The 17193-nt window shown below is 37.8% G+C and overlaps 1 long non-coding RNA gene across 1 annotated transcript; it reads right to left on the bottom strand.

The window, feature by feature from the left end:
• Positions 1–10667: 10667 nt before the first annotated feature.
• LOC114536485 lies at positions 10668–11842 on the bottom strand. The gene is made up of 4 exons (XR_003688452.1): positions 11724–11842; positions 11536–11604; positions 11373–11405; positions 10668–11070 (listed from the first exon to the last, which is right to left on the bottom strand). It is a non-coding gene; the product is annotated as an uncharacterized LOC114536485 (long non-coding RNA).
• Positions 11843–17193: the final 5351 nt, after the last annotated feature.

The following is a 17193-nucleotide window of genomic DNA, read 5'->3' as shown; positions in this document are numbered from 1 at the left end:
AAGTGGGGTCATCAAATGCATAACTTCATATTGGTGGATGTACTGGTGGGCCACGTTTGGGCTTGCTAATAGTAACCTCCTCAACCTGCATATTTTCAATTGGTCTATTGTTGTCAATCATTCCAATGACATTGTCGTCATTTATTTCTACAACTGTTGTACTTGTGAGCTCAGGTTCACTGTCAGTCATGATGGCATCCAAGGCTGCAAGTGGCAACAAACATATTGTGTACCAGTTTGTTAAACTTCATTTACTTTAGTGGTATAAGTATTAAATATGCATATACGTACCCCCTCCCAAAAGGAGGGCTGAAAGATAATGCATTCTTTTCTTACCCCCCCCCCCCCCACAATTGGACGGATTGTTGAAAATGGATTGTTTTAATTTCTTACCCAATTTGTTAACACTTAGCACTAAAAGTCTAATACTCTATTTGTAAAAATTTATATTAAAAATAAAAAATAAGAAACAAAATAAAAATATCTCAAATAGATCAAAGTTACAAGTGAAATAACAGAAAAAATAACAGTCGAAAAGGAAATATTTATTCATGAGCTAAATATTCAATAGTGCTAAATGCAAATATGAATTAATAATTACTATTAATTATTATTAATTACTATGAATACTAATTTTTACCTTGTTGTGCCGCCATCTTGAGAATTTAACTAGTCACCAGGCTCTGTCATGAGTCAATTTAATCATCATTTAGTGAATGCACAAGTGAACCACAGAGAATTAAAGTACGTTTTTATTTTATATTTTAATGTGATTTTGGATAAACAATATTTAAAAGAATTAAAGAAGATTAAAGACAATTTTTAGTTTTAACTCAAATTTTCTTTAATCATTAAAGAAGTTTTTGTTTTGCAGTATGATAAATAATAATTAGGTAAACAAACATCGCGATTATTGCACAGGATTCTTCCCTGATGCAAATTCCGCTCTATATATATGTATTATTGAGTATAACAGCTTTGTGTATATACCTTGCAAAACTATATATTTTATATAAATATTAGGGTTACAGGCTCAGGAAGAGCTTCTTCAATCAGCTTTGATGTAACCACTGTGGCACTAGTTTAAATTAATATGGGGGTGGATTAATCCCCTTTAATTAAGTTCTCTATGTTACCACTGGACATTTTGTTTATGTAGAAGGGAAAAGGCATGATGTAGCCATGCTAAGGATGTCTGGCTTGTTGCAGTCACTTGAGGAACACTACAACACAGAAACAGGTGAACCATTATGCATATATGGTGATCCTGCATACCCTCTTTGGAGACACCTTCAGTCACCGTACCGACATGGCAATTTGAGGAGCAGCAATTTAATAGGTCTAAAATGAGGAGCAGGAATTTAATAGGTCTAAAATGAGGAGCAGGCATTTAATAGGTCTACGAGTTCTGTTCGGGTTGCTGTCGAATGGGTTTTTGGGGATATTACATCTTACTTTGCATTCTTGAATTTCAAACATAATCTGAAGATTGGTTTAAGTCATGTTGGTAAGATTTATGCAGCGTGTGCCCTGCTGAGAAATGCCCTTACATGTTTACATGGTTCCACGACTACATATTTTTTTGGTGTTGCCCCACCGACTCTTGAGGAATATTTTCAAACAAACAATTTTGATGTGGAATAATTACAATTAATTAACATTTGTACATTTGAAAAAGATTTAAATAATTTTTAAAACAATATGTAAATAATATAATACAACAAAAATATTCACGCCCTTGTCAATCATTGCTTTTATACCTATAGGGTGTGAAGCAAAAATATCTGATTTAAGAGCTTATTATTTTGATTTGTGGCAATTAGGAAAGCCCAAAATTTCCCAACCCATTAATTCCTTTTTAAAAAGTGCAAAACCTCAAATTTGTGTTCAGGATATGAATAATTTTGTTATCAAGTGTGTAAAAATTGGTATGAAATAATAATTTGTTACTCATAAATTAATATTTATACTGTACATATTATTAAAATATAAATATTCTGGTTGTAATATAAAAGTTGTTGCCATGCAAATTGTTAAACGACCCCTTTTTCTATATGGTTTTATCCGCGGGATCGTCGGGGCCGTAGGAGGGACAGCTCAGATATTACCAGTACAACTTCTTTCTTTTATATATATTTATTTTGTTGTCGTGCCCCAGACCAAGTCATCAACCTTCTTTTTACAATAGTGCAACCCGTGATATTTTTTGTTCATTGTGCATATTACGTGTATCATGTTTCCTATATTACATATCTCCCTCCTTTAGGTGAAAAACCTCCTGGTTTTCGTGGTAAACTAAATGAATATAACGATTGTTTTTCTCTTAAAATTAATCATTGGAGTCAGTTTGTTCCCACGGGTGTGACGTAGATTTCTTCTTAAGTCCAGGTAGTCGTACTCATGTGTCACATCAGTCACTGTTCTGTTCATTGGTTGATCTCTCAGGCAGCTGCATGTCTTTCGGGATGACGTCATCGTCTCTTGCGAAGGCCTTTTTCGCTCACCAAATGTCTTTTGTGGCAAGGACAGGCAACTACCGGTATCGCATAAAAATGACACCGAAAGATCACAAACTTTTCCCGATACAAAAGGGCAATTATTACGTATCTCAAAAGGGACGGCGATAGAGCATGCAACAGGGAATTCAGGAACAGGCTTGTCAGTATAATTGTCACTTCTGTTAGAAACGGGAAATACTAGTCCTTCCAGATCCGGATTAAAAATAATGTCCCGATCTTGTATTTCATTTCCTTTGTCTTCATATGGGGATAAGTCTACTAGGTCATCGCAAACTGGTACATCTATGGTACGATGCTCAGAAAAAAATGATTGTCTAACATCAATATCAACATGCTGTGGTACATTTACATACTGTGACTCGGTCACTTTCGAATTTTCTGCATTACCTTTCGTCAATGTATCACACTCTAGTATCGATTGGCTAGCTTGAAGATTTTCCTTGCATAAAACACTATCAGTTTCGTCTGCGTATAAACTAAAATCAATATCCCCAAGATCAGGGTGTATGGTTCCTATATTTTTCTTATGTACTGTGGGGCTTGGGGTTTCGGCATGTTTATTTTCTTCTATTCCCAAATTAACTAAAGTTGCAACCGGAATATCATTAGTTTCACGAGAAAAGTTATTATCATCATGGTGATCCGTTACGAGACATTTAATTTCATTAATCTTTTCTAAATACTTCGCCTCCCTATCGTCCCGGTATAGAGAAGCCGCAATTAGTTTTCCGCCTGCTGGCGAAATGGGTTACCGGCTCTTTGTTGGGCGGCGAATGGTGGTGCATCAGGGCGTAAATTTACACTGGGCGGCTGCCTAGGGGAAAATCGGCGTGGCATGGAAGGGAATTGTTCCTCCGCACTTCTACAGTTGCGCGCAATGTGGCCCACCTTGTTGCATTTATTACATATGGGTATCCCATCTGTAGTGCGACGGTTGCGTGACGAAGGTACGCCTGTATTTGATGGCCTATTTGTGTGTGCTGAAAACCGTGTTTGACGCCGTACTTCATCCTGAACTAGTTTGGCTATGTCATTTGCATTATATAGCGGACCTACGTCTGATGCGTGTTGCCTGTGTTGTTGCTGGTAATGATTCATGTTGCCTATGTTGTTGATATTATCCTGTCGACCAGGAGTGGTTTGCCTTGGGTACATGCTATATGCGGCCACATCAGGTGTTGTCTTATTTTGCTGGGCAATGGCTAGGGCTTTTAGGCTTTTTGCAACTGACTGGAGTTGTACTTCCAGTTTTTGGTTTCGGATGCAATGCTGATCCTACTTGCAGGGAATTTTGCGAAATTAAGGTTGCCAGTTGGGCTTGTTGCTGCTGCTGTAATTTGACAAGGTCGGTGTGGTGTCGAATGCCTAAGTCGTTTGTTTCAGTTAGTGTTCGTTGGTTAGCCTCAGTTGACCTTACCGATTTCTCAATGGCCGTTAGCAAGTCGGATAACTTTTCCGCAACCTCGGGCGAAGTCATATCTGACTGATTGACCGATTTCCCCAACGAACAATTAAACTCAAGCTCGACAGCAACACGACTGCGACTACGGGTGATGGGTCGGTCCGGATGAGACACAATGAAAAAATTTTATAATTTCGGTTTTAAAAAGCGCAATCGCTTTGTCTACAACTAGACGCAATACGAAACACAACAAAACACATGAACGCACGACATAAATGTTTAAATACAACACATAAACACTGTTTTAGCAACGAATTGGAAACATATGAGAGGCAGAAAGTTTGGACTGACACGACACGTGGTTCTTTGTCTTTTCAAGCAAATACGCGAATAAAAATCGAGCAAATTGTCGTACCTCTGCCAAAGAATAATTTGCGTCGAGTGCGCCACTTGCCACGGCGGTTGGTTGTCTTGTCAGTGGATCGCCAGCGCTTCGATTCCGACCACTTCCCTCGGTTTGCTTCAGGCTTCACCAGATTATCGGCGCATCCGCCCGCAATCTCTACCAATGTTAAACGACCCCTTTTTCTATATGGTTTTATCCGCGGGATCGTCGGGGCCGTAGGAGGGACAGCTCAGATATTACCAGTACAACTTCTTTCTTTTATATATATATTTATTTTGTTGTCGTGCCCCAGACCAAGTCATCAACCTTCTTTTTACAACAGTGCAACCCGTGATATTTTATACTCTACAACTATAGTGCGTTATTGTGCATTGTTCATTGTGCATATTACGTGTATCATGTTTCCTATATTACAAAATGTTACATAAAAAGGAAAATTTACTTTTTAATGGTTTTTACCAATTCAGTCATTGCATTAACAATTGCCATCGTCATGGTTTGTTGTTGCCCTTAAAATTGCTGCTGTTGTTCCAACAGACTTTGCTGAAACTGCTGTTGCATGGCTAACTTCTGCTCCTTTAGATTCATATCCCTTTCTCGCATTTCTTTTTTAGCTTCCTCTCTTTCTTTGGTTGCCTTTAGCACTCTTTTAGCACTTCTATCATTTCCCCACTCCTTTTCCGTTTTCCATTTGGCATCTCCCCATCTACATTCTCACTATTCAACCTCTTCCTCGTCTCACCAAACCTCTCTTTTTCCTTTTCCCGCAATTCCTTCTGCTTTTCTTGCTTACTTTTTGCTTCACACTCTTCCATCCTCCCCATAATATCGAGCAATGCTTTGTCCTTCTCTGTATGATCCACACCACTAGCTCTCTTCTCAACCTCTTCTTTCTTCTTAAAAATGCATCCATCATCCGATTAAACCGCTCTCTCACCGATCTTTGGCTGACTTTCATGCCAAATTCTTCCAAATGTTCGGCAATAGAAGTCCACGCCGATCCCCTATCCTTCGAGCCCGAACGATAATTGTATGGCTAAAAAATGAGCACTTCCCGCAACAAATATCGATCGTGGTATTCGCGCCAAACAAAGACACCCTTTTTCCCCGTCTCATTTGTGTTTTTGCTTTCCATCTGAAAAGACAATAAGTTAAATTTAAATATATGTCTGTTTAAATGGTAAATAAGTATACAAACAATACAATAAAAATGGTTTAATTAAAAAAATTCAAACTGTATTTATAAAGATAAACGCTTGATATATTAGCACAGTCTTCGTAGCATTTTCCTTTTATAATATTAAGAAATTTTGATATTAGTTAAAGCCGTCGATTCGGTTGAAGATTTACATCGGGTTTCCAGGACATTAAATAATCAAGCTGTTTATCGCTTCCGTTTCAACTACAAACCCTATAGGAGGTGCCGGCGGTTTCCGAGACTGGCGAGCTCTGTTTTTTCGGCAAATTAAAGGCATGCAACTGAAATGAGCAATGACACTTTTTAGATAAAATAATGGCAATGTGCCAGAGCATATGCCGATTTAATTCAACCAAAAGATGTTGGACGACAAGGTAATGTATGGCAGTCAGGTACATTGCTCCGCCAATTTCGTAAAATGTTGCCATCATATCATTTATTTCGGGTTTATCATCCAGAACAAAGTTTAAAAGGTTATTGACATCATCACTTGTTGATTCCTCACGGTCGTCATTTTTGGTATTCAGCCTAGAGAGTGAAGTGAGGTAATCGTGCATTTGCTCGAAAACTGGCTGGAGCTTTTTCTTTTTCAAGAGGATACGCTTGCCTCCGTCAATAACTGAATATTTTCGGTTATTGTTTAGGAAAATTCGCTTGCAGCTATGTCTGGACGTCGAAGCCATTCACAGCTTCTTAGGTTTGCTCTGGCGCGAAGCATGGCTTCGTCTGACATGTGATGAACACGTCCGTAAGGGGAAAGGAAGTTGCTAAGAAAATGGTTGAACTAGTTTACTCCTTTTTCTTCGGGTCTTTGGTATTTCTGTTTTTTTGCAGTGTACATCTGTCGAAATAGTTGTAAGAATTAACGTGTAAATTCTAAATGATAATTTAAATGGCTGGGGAAAATAGTGAGTAATCTCTTGGTTAAAGAAGGATACATCTAGGAGGCAATATTGAGGTTAAATGTTATTGTAAAGAGTGTTTTATTTAGCAAGGCGGAGTATTTTTCTAGCCTTACATCATCTTTTTATTTTATTGAAGCATTGTACTTCAATTCATTTGTAGTGCAAGAGAATATATGCAATTCTTTTGGCACAACTATTATGAATTGGTCGCATTTCTGTTGATAATATTTTATTAGATTTTCATTTCTTTCTAAAGTTGTTACATTAATAAGCACAACAAATAGCTAGAGCTCTGCATACAGTAGATCAAACTGTCAGTGAGTCCAGAACAACATTTAATTCCGCTAGGAATAAATCAAGAGAGCACATTCTCCAAAACGTAACAAAGTTTCCCTGTACTCAAATCAAGATAGGCCAGTTTACAAACGAGTTTCCCTCCATTGCTCTACGCGTGCGCTACCCTATATTTAAGAATTAAAAAACGAGTCGCGTGCCTTTATGGTGTAATAATGCACGATGGTGGAATGTTGGGAGAATACGAGAGAAGCTTGTAAAACACGAGGCGTAGCCGAGTGTTTTACAAGCTTCTCGAGTATTCTTCCAACATTTCCCCGAGTGCATTATTACACCATAAAGGCACGCGACGAGCTTTTTTAATTCTTTTATAATATAAGAAGAAATTATAGGGCAACAACAAAATTTATCTATTTGATCAATAATAAAATTCTCCTTACATATTATTTAAGATGTTGCTTAGCAACAAAAACTTCAAAAGCCAGAAGCGTGCATTATGGCCTCACAATGCACGCGCGGTAGCCAATCAAATTGCTCGTTATATCATACTTATATTATAAATACCTATAACGTTATCTACAAATAAACTAATAATAATGCACGCAAGCAATAAACTTATTATTCGCTACAGCAAATAACTCCTTTATCGCTTCTGTTTCAACTAAAAACCCTTATAGGACTGGTGAGCTCTGTTTTCTAGGCAAATTAAAGGCATGCAACTGAAATGAACAATGACACTTTTTGGATAAAATAATTGCAATGTGCCTGAGCACATGCCGATTTAAAGTTCTTTCAAACACGAGCCCGCCGCCTCGGGAGACAACACAGATAGTGTTAACTTTAATGGTTTATTTCACTTACAATGTACAAACATGTATTCAAAACAAAGACGACATATTGTCAACGTATCTGAAATGTTTCTCGGTCACGTGTCCGTAATTATCTACGTCCCTCAATATCAATGTTTCTTCTAATATACTGTTGCATTGTTACTGATTTTCTTTGTTGCGAGCTCTTGTAGTACGTAGGCTGTGCTCTTGCTGTCGTAGCCAATAAACTTTGCTTTCACTGATCTGGAATCGAGCTTTCGTATGTTCACCTTTCTTCTCTTTACATAGACTGTGCAACCAAATACTCTGAGGTTATTTCTTCTACTTGTTTTCCCTGTGAAAAACTCTAAAGGACTTTTCCTTCGTTGCTGTTTGCACTCACAGTTAGGTTTCGGATTTGTCTCCCATAAATGAGTTGCGATGGAGTAAGTGGATACGAAATCTCTTCTTGATCATCATATAAATATGTGAGGGGTCGATTGTTAATCGTTGTTTCAATCTCTACTAACAATGTTCTTAAGGCTTCAAAGTCTAAGGAGGTCGTTCCAAGGCTCTTTTTTAAACATCGTCTCGTGCATCGATTCCATGGGACTTTCTCAATGATAAATTCCCAAAGGACGCCTGTTTTTTCCAGTTCTCGTTGAACTTCTGTGGAACGTAGAATTTTCTTTATTTCCTTGGAGGCACAGTTGAAGGTTTCGGCATTACCGCTTAAAACTCGGAAAGGGAGCCCTCGTCTGGCAGAAAATCTTCTAAAGGCTTGCAGGAGGGACGGAACTGACAAACTATCACCGAGTATAGCACGGGTAGAAGCGCAATTAAATATACATATATAAACCTTCTGGGTAGTTTGGGTGGTAGTAGCGTAGAGTGGACCAGCAAAGTCAATACCTAGCTGTATTGCTGAACGGTGGCTGGTCACTTACTCGACACAAAGGCAACGGAGGTTTGCCTTCAAGCCTTTTACAGGTCACACACATTCGTACTATTCGTTTCGCGGCTTCACGCCCCGTAAGAATCCAATATCTTTCGCGAACACAGTTTAAGTTTGATAAAATACCATTGTGATGGACAGTTTCGTGGCTCTCCCGAATTACGAGGTCGGTAAAAGGGTGCTTCGGGAGAGCAGAATCGGTTGCTTGACAGGTTCTGGTGGCTTCCTCTTCACGAATCGGCTCTATTTCAACTGGACCGAAAGAGGAACATCTTCGGCATACTTTGCAGCTAATATCTTCCGAACAGCTTGGCATTGTTTCGCCTTGTCTGCATTGAAATCTACATTTTGATAGTCTATCTGAGTTTTATACTCTATATAACATATCTTTTACCATCTCGACGCTCCATGAAAAACGATTGTTAGCATTCTCATCCGAGCAAAATGTGAAACCATTTGTGAATCAGCGAAACCGTTTGTGCCAATGTTTAACAATACTCGTTAATAGTTCTTTTTCCTCAAAGTGAACATTGAACCTTTTTAAATGAACATTGAACATGCGCTCGATAACAGTGTTTTTAAGTTTAATCGGATGGAGTAAGAAGTTTGAGATGTGTAGAAAATTTATGAGCATCTCTTTGCATTTAGTGGGATTTAACTTCATGTTATGATTCATAGCAAAATTATGTATATCGGATGCAGCATGGTTTAAAAGACTAATAGAGTTTCTTGGGATAATCTCCAAAGCAAACGTATCGTCAACAAATTTAGTACGCAGGTTCCATTCGGAGAGCAGGTTATTGGTCATAACTATAAAAAGGAGTACTCCCAGTTTGGTCCCCTAGCTGGTAAAGTGTAACCAGATAAAGTGTCAGTATACCACCTAACCAAGTCTTGTTAAATATACCAGGAAGTCCTGGTTAAAGAATATTAACAACAGTTCCTGATATTAACCAGGTAAATGATTCGTTTTCCTTTTCTAATTTGGTTACTTTATTTCTTAAACGATCGAAGTCTGCTTCTATATCTCAAACACTCCAGTCAGTGCCTCTGGCTCTTCAAAATCAGTCAGACATATACCAGAGTCGTCCAACCTGGATGCAGAATTAATGGGTGAATAGATGCCAGTAGCATAATCCACTTCGGTGCCGAAATCATCGAGCATAGTTAATGCTGTTCTGACGACGCTTCCTGTAGATCTTTTCCCATTTTGTTCTCTCACGGTGCATTTCATTTCGATAAGACTCTTGCTGTTAAGAGAGGGCATGTACTGCCCGTTGTCTTTTCGTCTTAACGACAAAGCTAGTGGACGCCATCCCGGCTTCAGACTCTTTCGAAACATTTCTGGGTACCTGCAACTCATGCATTTTCCTATACGTACGCGAATGGCTGATTCCAGGGGACGGCTGGTTTTGTGGAATCTGACTCGACGAATCATGTTTGGTACTGTTATCGCTGCATGTCGATGTTGGGAATACGTTTCCAAATGGAGTGTTCCGAATTATTTCCTGCCCTGCCAATAACGCGGACGAATCAAGCAATTTCTTCTTGTTTGGTGTCTTTGTCTTTATCTTTCCTGCCCTGCTTTGGGCGCCCTCCCGTTTCCTTTTGATACCCGTTTCATTTGACGGCTAGTTGTGCCAGAGACGTTTGGCTTCCAAAGGCCAATCAGTTCGTCCAACGAGAAGTTTTAGTTCACAAAAGGGACATCTGGTTGTTATCGATGTTTCATTAAGGAGTTCCTTCCAACATCAAAATTATAATCCTAAATTACTGCATGCACGTTTGTGTATCGTCTTTCATCAGTATAGCTTAAATTTCTAAATCGATTTTAGTATTCGAACGTTTTTACTATAAGTCAACATGGATGTCTATATTCAAGTTCTTCACGAACTTCTCTATGTAAAGATTTGCTTTATGTAAAGATGACTCCGACCCGCTTGTTAGTATTAACGTACTGTTACGCAAGGCTTCAATGAGTTTAGAGATATGCATATAGAAATAGCTGTAAAAATAGGAATATCAATAGCATGACAGGGATTAGTGAATGATTTTCGCCACAAGACGCCTGAGTAAATATAATTTTCGGCCATTAACAAACATTAATCGCCTTTCCCTTTCATGTATGACATGTCGTGGGATTTAATAAGTAATAAGGTAGAATTTTTAAGTGATACAACATACATATATTTAGATTATTTTGATTCTATAAAATATTAGAAGTGTAAAATTATTAAATTATCATCGTAATTAAGTTTTTACCCATTTTTTTTATCTACATTGTATGGTTGGTAGCCACAGCCGCGACTCCTGTTTTTCCGTTTACTCCTGTCAACAAATGGCTTGGATGTTGGGCACCAATTGGGTTTTGGGCTGTTGTTCCAAGTTTCTGTGGTTTGTTGACTGCAGGTGTTCCAAAAGCCTGTGGTGTCTTTGCTGAGGTGTTCGGCTGTTGGTTTTGCTTTACGGTGATATGGTTTGGATCTTTTTTTCTCTCTTCTGCTGTGTCTACAGCGCATTGGGAAGCGTGGGTGTACTGATGTATAGTTTGCCTCTGATGTTGTTTGAGGCTGCGTTGCTGGCTGCAATAATAAGTAAAAATTGTTAGAATACAGTGCATTCTTTCACTTGTTCAAATGAGACTTGTTGAAAACGCTTAAATTTGTAGGTTTTTGACCGGAAAACAAATTATTTGATCTACAGATTTCTGCATGAGGTGAAAAGTTTTTTTTATGAATTCCAGAGATGCATCAAAAGAGAGTCGTTTAATTTAAACTCAGCCGTGTTTCAGGCTGAAATGGCTTCCTATATTACTGTGGTGTCATAATTACAATGGCTTTTTTTCATTCAGATCTGCAGTAAGAACAGCGTAATAATAGCTTACCATCCAGGGTTGCTTAAAGTTGTTGTTCAGGATCTAAAATACAGTATTTGAAACAGTTTTCAATGAGAAATTGAGATAATGTAAAACAGCAAATGTATATAAGAAATTGAGATTTATTTTCACAACTAAAAGCCAAAAAGGTGAATATATATATGACACTGACCCTGAATAGTTTGGCTATTAGTGTTTGAACTAAGCGTACATCAGCTGGGTACATCAGTGAATAAACGCTCTAGAAAAATAAGATAAATTTCTGTATGACACTAACGATAAAACAGCTTTTGAAATGCTAGCACAAAAACAAAAACATTTCTGGGCTGCATGCCTATATATGGCTATGCTGATACTGACCTCAACAAAGAACTTGATGTTTTCGTTAAGAGGTTTCTGAGTTTTGTAGATATGGTTGAGTTGTAGAAAAAACTAAAATAATGATAAAAAGTTTTAGCCCTATCGCTCCATGGACTTACGGAAAGAAATTCCTGGATGTATATGAATAATACGTGAGTCGTTTTGCCGTCTAAAAGGATCAATGTTGCGATACTCACAGGACGACCCCAAGATTGTTGGTAACCTGGTGTTAATGGAAGGTAATATATAGGATTAATTCCTTGTAGTAGCGAAACATAAAGCTCAAAGTTCAGCTGACTTCAAAATGAATTTCATTCACTTAGAAAGTGGTTGATATTTATCGTATTTAGAGGTGTATTTCAGTTACTAAAACGATGAATTATATTTATCCTTTGCCGCGTGCACAAACCTGGCGCCGTTCCCTGACTTTTTCCATCACATTCCGTCTCCGTGTCCGCCTTTGGTGTCTCTGATGATGACGGTGTCTCTGATAATGACGGTGCTTCTGATGATCCCGGTGTGTCTGATGATGCCGGTGTGTCTGATGATGACGGTGTCTCTGATGATGCCGGTGTCTCTGATGATGCCGGTGTCTCTGATGATGTCGGTGTCTCTGATGATGCCGGCGTCTGGGATGATGCCGGAGCCTCCAAGTTAAAGGTTTATCAAAAAATGCAACGTAAAAAATGATTGATCTTCAGGTTGTCTTCGGGTTTTCCTTTCCAGGGATTGAGTAATCTCTACTTCACGCAGTGATTCTACAATGATTGTTCACATTATAAGACAGATTTAGATAGAGGACGGGAACGCCAAGAGTACGTCAAAATATTACGCGAGATCTGGTTCGAGGACGTCGTCGTGTTGTTGACAAAAAGAGATTTAGATTTTTATATAGGACGTCAAGAGTACGTGGGATATTTTTTTGGTTTGGAAAATGCATTTTTATTACCGAATACTTGTGTGTTAAATTTATTTCAAGTAAAGGATGATGAACAAAAGGTTTACCATAAACAGAGTTTAAATATATAATGAAAGCTGTATATGTATGTTATGAACTAATGCAATGAGTATCTACGGATTGTCAATGAAACTGAATATAATATATAAAAACTAAAATTTACCAAAAAAATATTTATTTTTATTTCCATGTTACCTTTAAGATTGTCCCCAAAGATGTTTTTAAAATAAAATTTCAGTCGTTAAATAGCGTTAAATGCTCTCGTGATATTTGCTGTATTTGTTTTTTTATCAACGGTTCATGACAATTTAGACATTGGTTTGGACAAAATGAGTTTGCAATCTGTTCGTGATGCTTTAGTTTTTACGCGAGCTCAACGATATATATCTGATGCTGACTTTATTTTATTGTACGATTACAACTGGTCGAAACCGCTATTCCCTTATTGGAAATTCGAGTCCTTTAATGTTGATGCTTTGGATGACGAGGAATGCAGGACTGAATTACGGTTTGCCAAGAAAGACCTACCTTTACTGAAGCAGCTGTTGGGAATTCCTGAAAAAATGACATGTGAACAAGGCACAACATGCTCTGGAGAAGAAGGTCTGTTCATTTTGTTGAAACGATTTGCTTATCCATGCAGATACACCGATATGGTAAGCCGGTTTGGGAGGAATCCAACAGAATTGTGTCTAATATACAACAAAGTATTAGACTTGGTGTATGAGCAGCATCGTCTAGAGTCTAGAGAGCTGGAATCAGCCTTTTTTGTCTCCAGAAAAGCTTCAAAGTTATGCTGATGCAATTCATACAAGGGTGCCCCACTTGACAATTTTTTTGGCTTTATGGATGGGACTGTTCGCCAAATTGCACGACCAAAGTACCATCAACGAACTATGTACAATGGTCATAAAAGGGTGCTCGCAATAAAATTTCAAAGTGTAGTCGTGCCAAACGGTCTAATTGCAAACCTTGCTAGACCCTTCGAAGGTAAACGACATGATAGTACTATCCTACATAAATCAGGTCTTTTAACAAGCCTGGAACAGGTTGCCTTCTACAATAACCAACCTCTCTGCATATATGGTGACCCTGCTTACCCCTTGAGAGTCCATCTACAAGCACCATTTAGAGATAGGGAGCTAGCACCCGAGATGATTGAATTCATGCAACCAAGAGATAAGTCAGGTGCGAATCTCTGTGGAGTGGATGTTTGAAAACATTACAAAATATTTTAGATTTGTTGACTTCAAAGCACTAATGAAGTTACATTTGAGTCCAGTTGGAAAGATTTACTGTGTTGCTGCATTGTTACAGAATGCTCACACATGTTTGTATGAGAACCTTGTTTCTCATTTTTTTGGTCTTCAACCACCATCAGTTCATGAATATTTCTGGCAATGAGTTGTGACCTAATCTATAGTTTGTTTACATAAGTTATGCCAACTAGCTAATTGCCTATATTTTTATATACTTTTATATACTATATATATATTATATATATATATTTTTATATACTTTTATATACTATATATATATATGTATATTTTTATATACTAGCCAATTGCCTATATTTTTATATGCATATTTGTCAGGAAAAATCAAATAATTTATTTAATATTGTTCAAATTGTTAATACACAATGTAATTGTAAATAAATTTTGTAACATGAAAATTTATAAATATTTTTTATATTCTTAGGATATAATAAAGTTATAAAATGTCTGTTGAACAATGACACAAAGTACCATGCATGTTCTTAATTTATTTTTTAAGCATGTTTGCCAACATTTGTGTTTGCTGCTGCTGCATTAAAGCCAACATTTGCTGTTGTAGAAAACCAAATTCTTGCTGGTGTTGTTGTTGTTGTTGCATTTGTAATTGCTGTTGTAGATGTTGCTCAGATAGATTCATTTGCATGCTGAACTGTTGCTGACTCTGTTGCATTACCTGTAAAAGTTCTAAATGCTGGTTCATTTGCATCTCCACATGCTCCCGTTTTTCCAATTCCACCCTCTGCTGTAACCACTCCATCATGTCTCCAGATCTTCTTCTCCTCTGAGGTGGACCACTCTCACTTGTCATTCCAACCCTTTTCTTTGTTTCCCCCAACCTATCCATTGCTCGTTCCCTCATCTCCAATGCCTGCTCTCGTTCATTCTCGATCCTCTGACTTCTTGCTGCGCACTCTGTTTCCATCTGCCGATCTGTCTCGTCCTCAATATTGATTAGTTCTTTCATCAGTTTTTCGTACTCCGTCATTTCTTCACCACATTCTCCTGTAGCTCGCTCTTCTCTAGCCATTTGGGCACGATATTTCTTTGCTGCCAAACTGTAGCGCTCTCTGACCCCCCTCAAAGTGACTGTCTGACCCAAAGTACTGACATTATCAGCTACACTTTGCCACCCCAGACCACGTTCTCTTGACCTTTGCTTATGTGTCAGAACACCTAGATCTGGCACTTCCTTCAACAGTACTAGGTTTTTGTTATTACTTAAGCAGTAGTGAGCAAACTATGGGCGATATTGCTGAATAAATAACCTACATTTGGGGCAAAGTGAGAGCTAAATGCATTGGCATATTAAGCTGTATATATATTAAATAAAATTTATTAAATTGTGCAGAGCTTTGATGTGTGTACAATACCTCTTGTTTGGGCAATCCTTCTTGTCTTCTATAGAGCAAATGGCACTTACTCAAAATCAATAATGCTGAAAAAAGACAAACGAAATTAGGAAATGTTGTGTCAAGAGTGAACAAATTATACTCTGCCTGTATGAATATACGTGAAAACGTAAACAATCTGTTTGAAAATCATGTTAAATGTTGAACAAAACCATGAAACGTCAACTGTTTTTAAAACCACAAAGTCCACAATTCACAAACGATGAACATTATTAGTTATTGATGATTGTAAATGCGTGTATCTTTAAAACCATTCTGATGGATCTATAGTCCTGGGTAAAAAGTGTTAATCTCGATCTACTAAAACACTGTGAATAAAATTACGCAAAATGTGCATCATTTTGTATGCTAATTAGCACATAATATTCAAAATAATGATAAAATAGTTGCTACTGCGAATTATTTTAAAATCATTTGTTGTGTACGTACCTTTTTGATGCAAAAAAACCCCCCAAAAAACCCGACGTCCTAAACACAACGTGAAAATTTGATTTTGGCGTCCAGAAACCTGACGAGAGGACGTCGTCAACAAAACAACGCCAAATTTTCGCGTCATATTGCGCGATCTTACGTACTCTTGACGTTCCCGTCCTCAATCTAAATCTATCTAATATTAAGATCAACACGGCTTTGAATGGCACAGTAGGTTTTTTTCACTGACCTCCAAGAAGTGCTTGGTGTTGTCTAGAGATTGCTGTGATATTTTATACTTCTATTTATCTCAATTGAGCGATACACGAGACATGGCCTGCCTAGCCCAGGGCCCCAGTCGTTGGGTCAACATGTGTAAACAGCATCATATATCTAAACAGGAGATTGCATGCTTATCCCATCAAAGTTGGCTCTTGTGTTTGTCTCCTGTTTCTTTTCCTTCTGCGTCTAGGACAACAGGTGAATAAACATTTTTCCATTTCGAAAAAATTGTAAAATATCGCTCTGAAAAATATCGCTCCAAAAAATTTTGCTCTGTCGTAACTGACTTTTACAAGCAAAATGAGGCAATTAACTTGCGTAAGACAATGGGCGACTTGCGCCTTTCGCAAAGCATCACGGTAGTTTAGTTAGGCCAGTCGAATTTACTAAGATGGAGGTCGTTCTTGTGCGATCGCCGTTTGCAGTGAACTACAACACTTTTTCGCAGATATTTATCACTTATGTCTACGGTAAAAGGTTATAAAAACTCTTAGAGAACTGATATGTCGTAGAAGGCCAAAGTTGGGACTGTACTTGCTTTGGATTTTAAGATATTTAGCGTGATTTGACGGGGAGTAAAATACAAATACGAAGTGGCTAGACAGCCGGCAGCCGGCTGTATAGTTTTTACTTGTCAAGCCTAAATAACCGGCAGCCGGCCATATTGTTGCTTGAAGTCAGCTTGAAATACTAAACGGCCGGCAGTATTCTTCGTTTGCGATGGCGTAATTTCGGGATTTCAGTTGGTGTGCAAGTATGAAGAAATATATTTTTGTAAGGCTTCTAGTCAATATCGTTGCTGGAACCAAAAATTATGTAGTGCCAGGTTTGGTTAATATTAAAGTATGTATATAGACTGTATAGACGGGTTGCAATGTTTGTGTTGGAGGCGGAAGTACTTATTATTAAACTACAAAAATTAATGATTGGTCGCTTGATGTTGTTAAATCTATGTTAGTGAAAATGATTTATTGATTTCTCTTCTGCCTCCAGTGCAATCTAAACAAATTACGTCACGAGAAATCCATCTTTACATCAAAATGTGTAAATATGATTTTAGTTATCAAAATATTATTATTAAGTATAAGTGTTCATTGTCTTATATACCAAAGTCTAGTAATTAGTGACCAGTT

The sequence above is a fragment of the Dendronephthya gigantea genome, unplaced genomic scaffold (assembly GCF_004324835.1).
Source record: "Dendronephthya gigantea isolate DGI-Jeju-01 unplaced genomic scaffold, DenGig_1.0 000137F, whole genome shotgun sequence".
NCBI classification, from domain to species: Eukaryota; Metazoa; Cnidaria; class Anthozoa; order Malacalcyonacea; family Nephtheidae; genus Dendronephthya; species Dendronephthya gigantea.
This window is presented reverse-complemented; position numbering and strand designations above follow the sequence as displayed.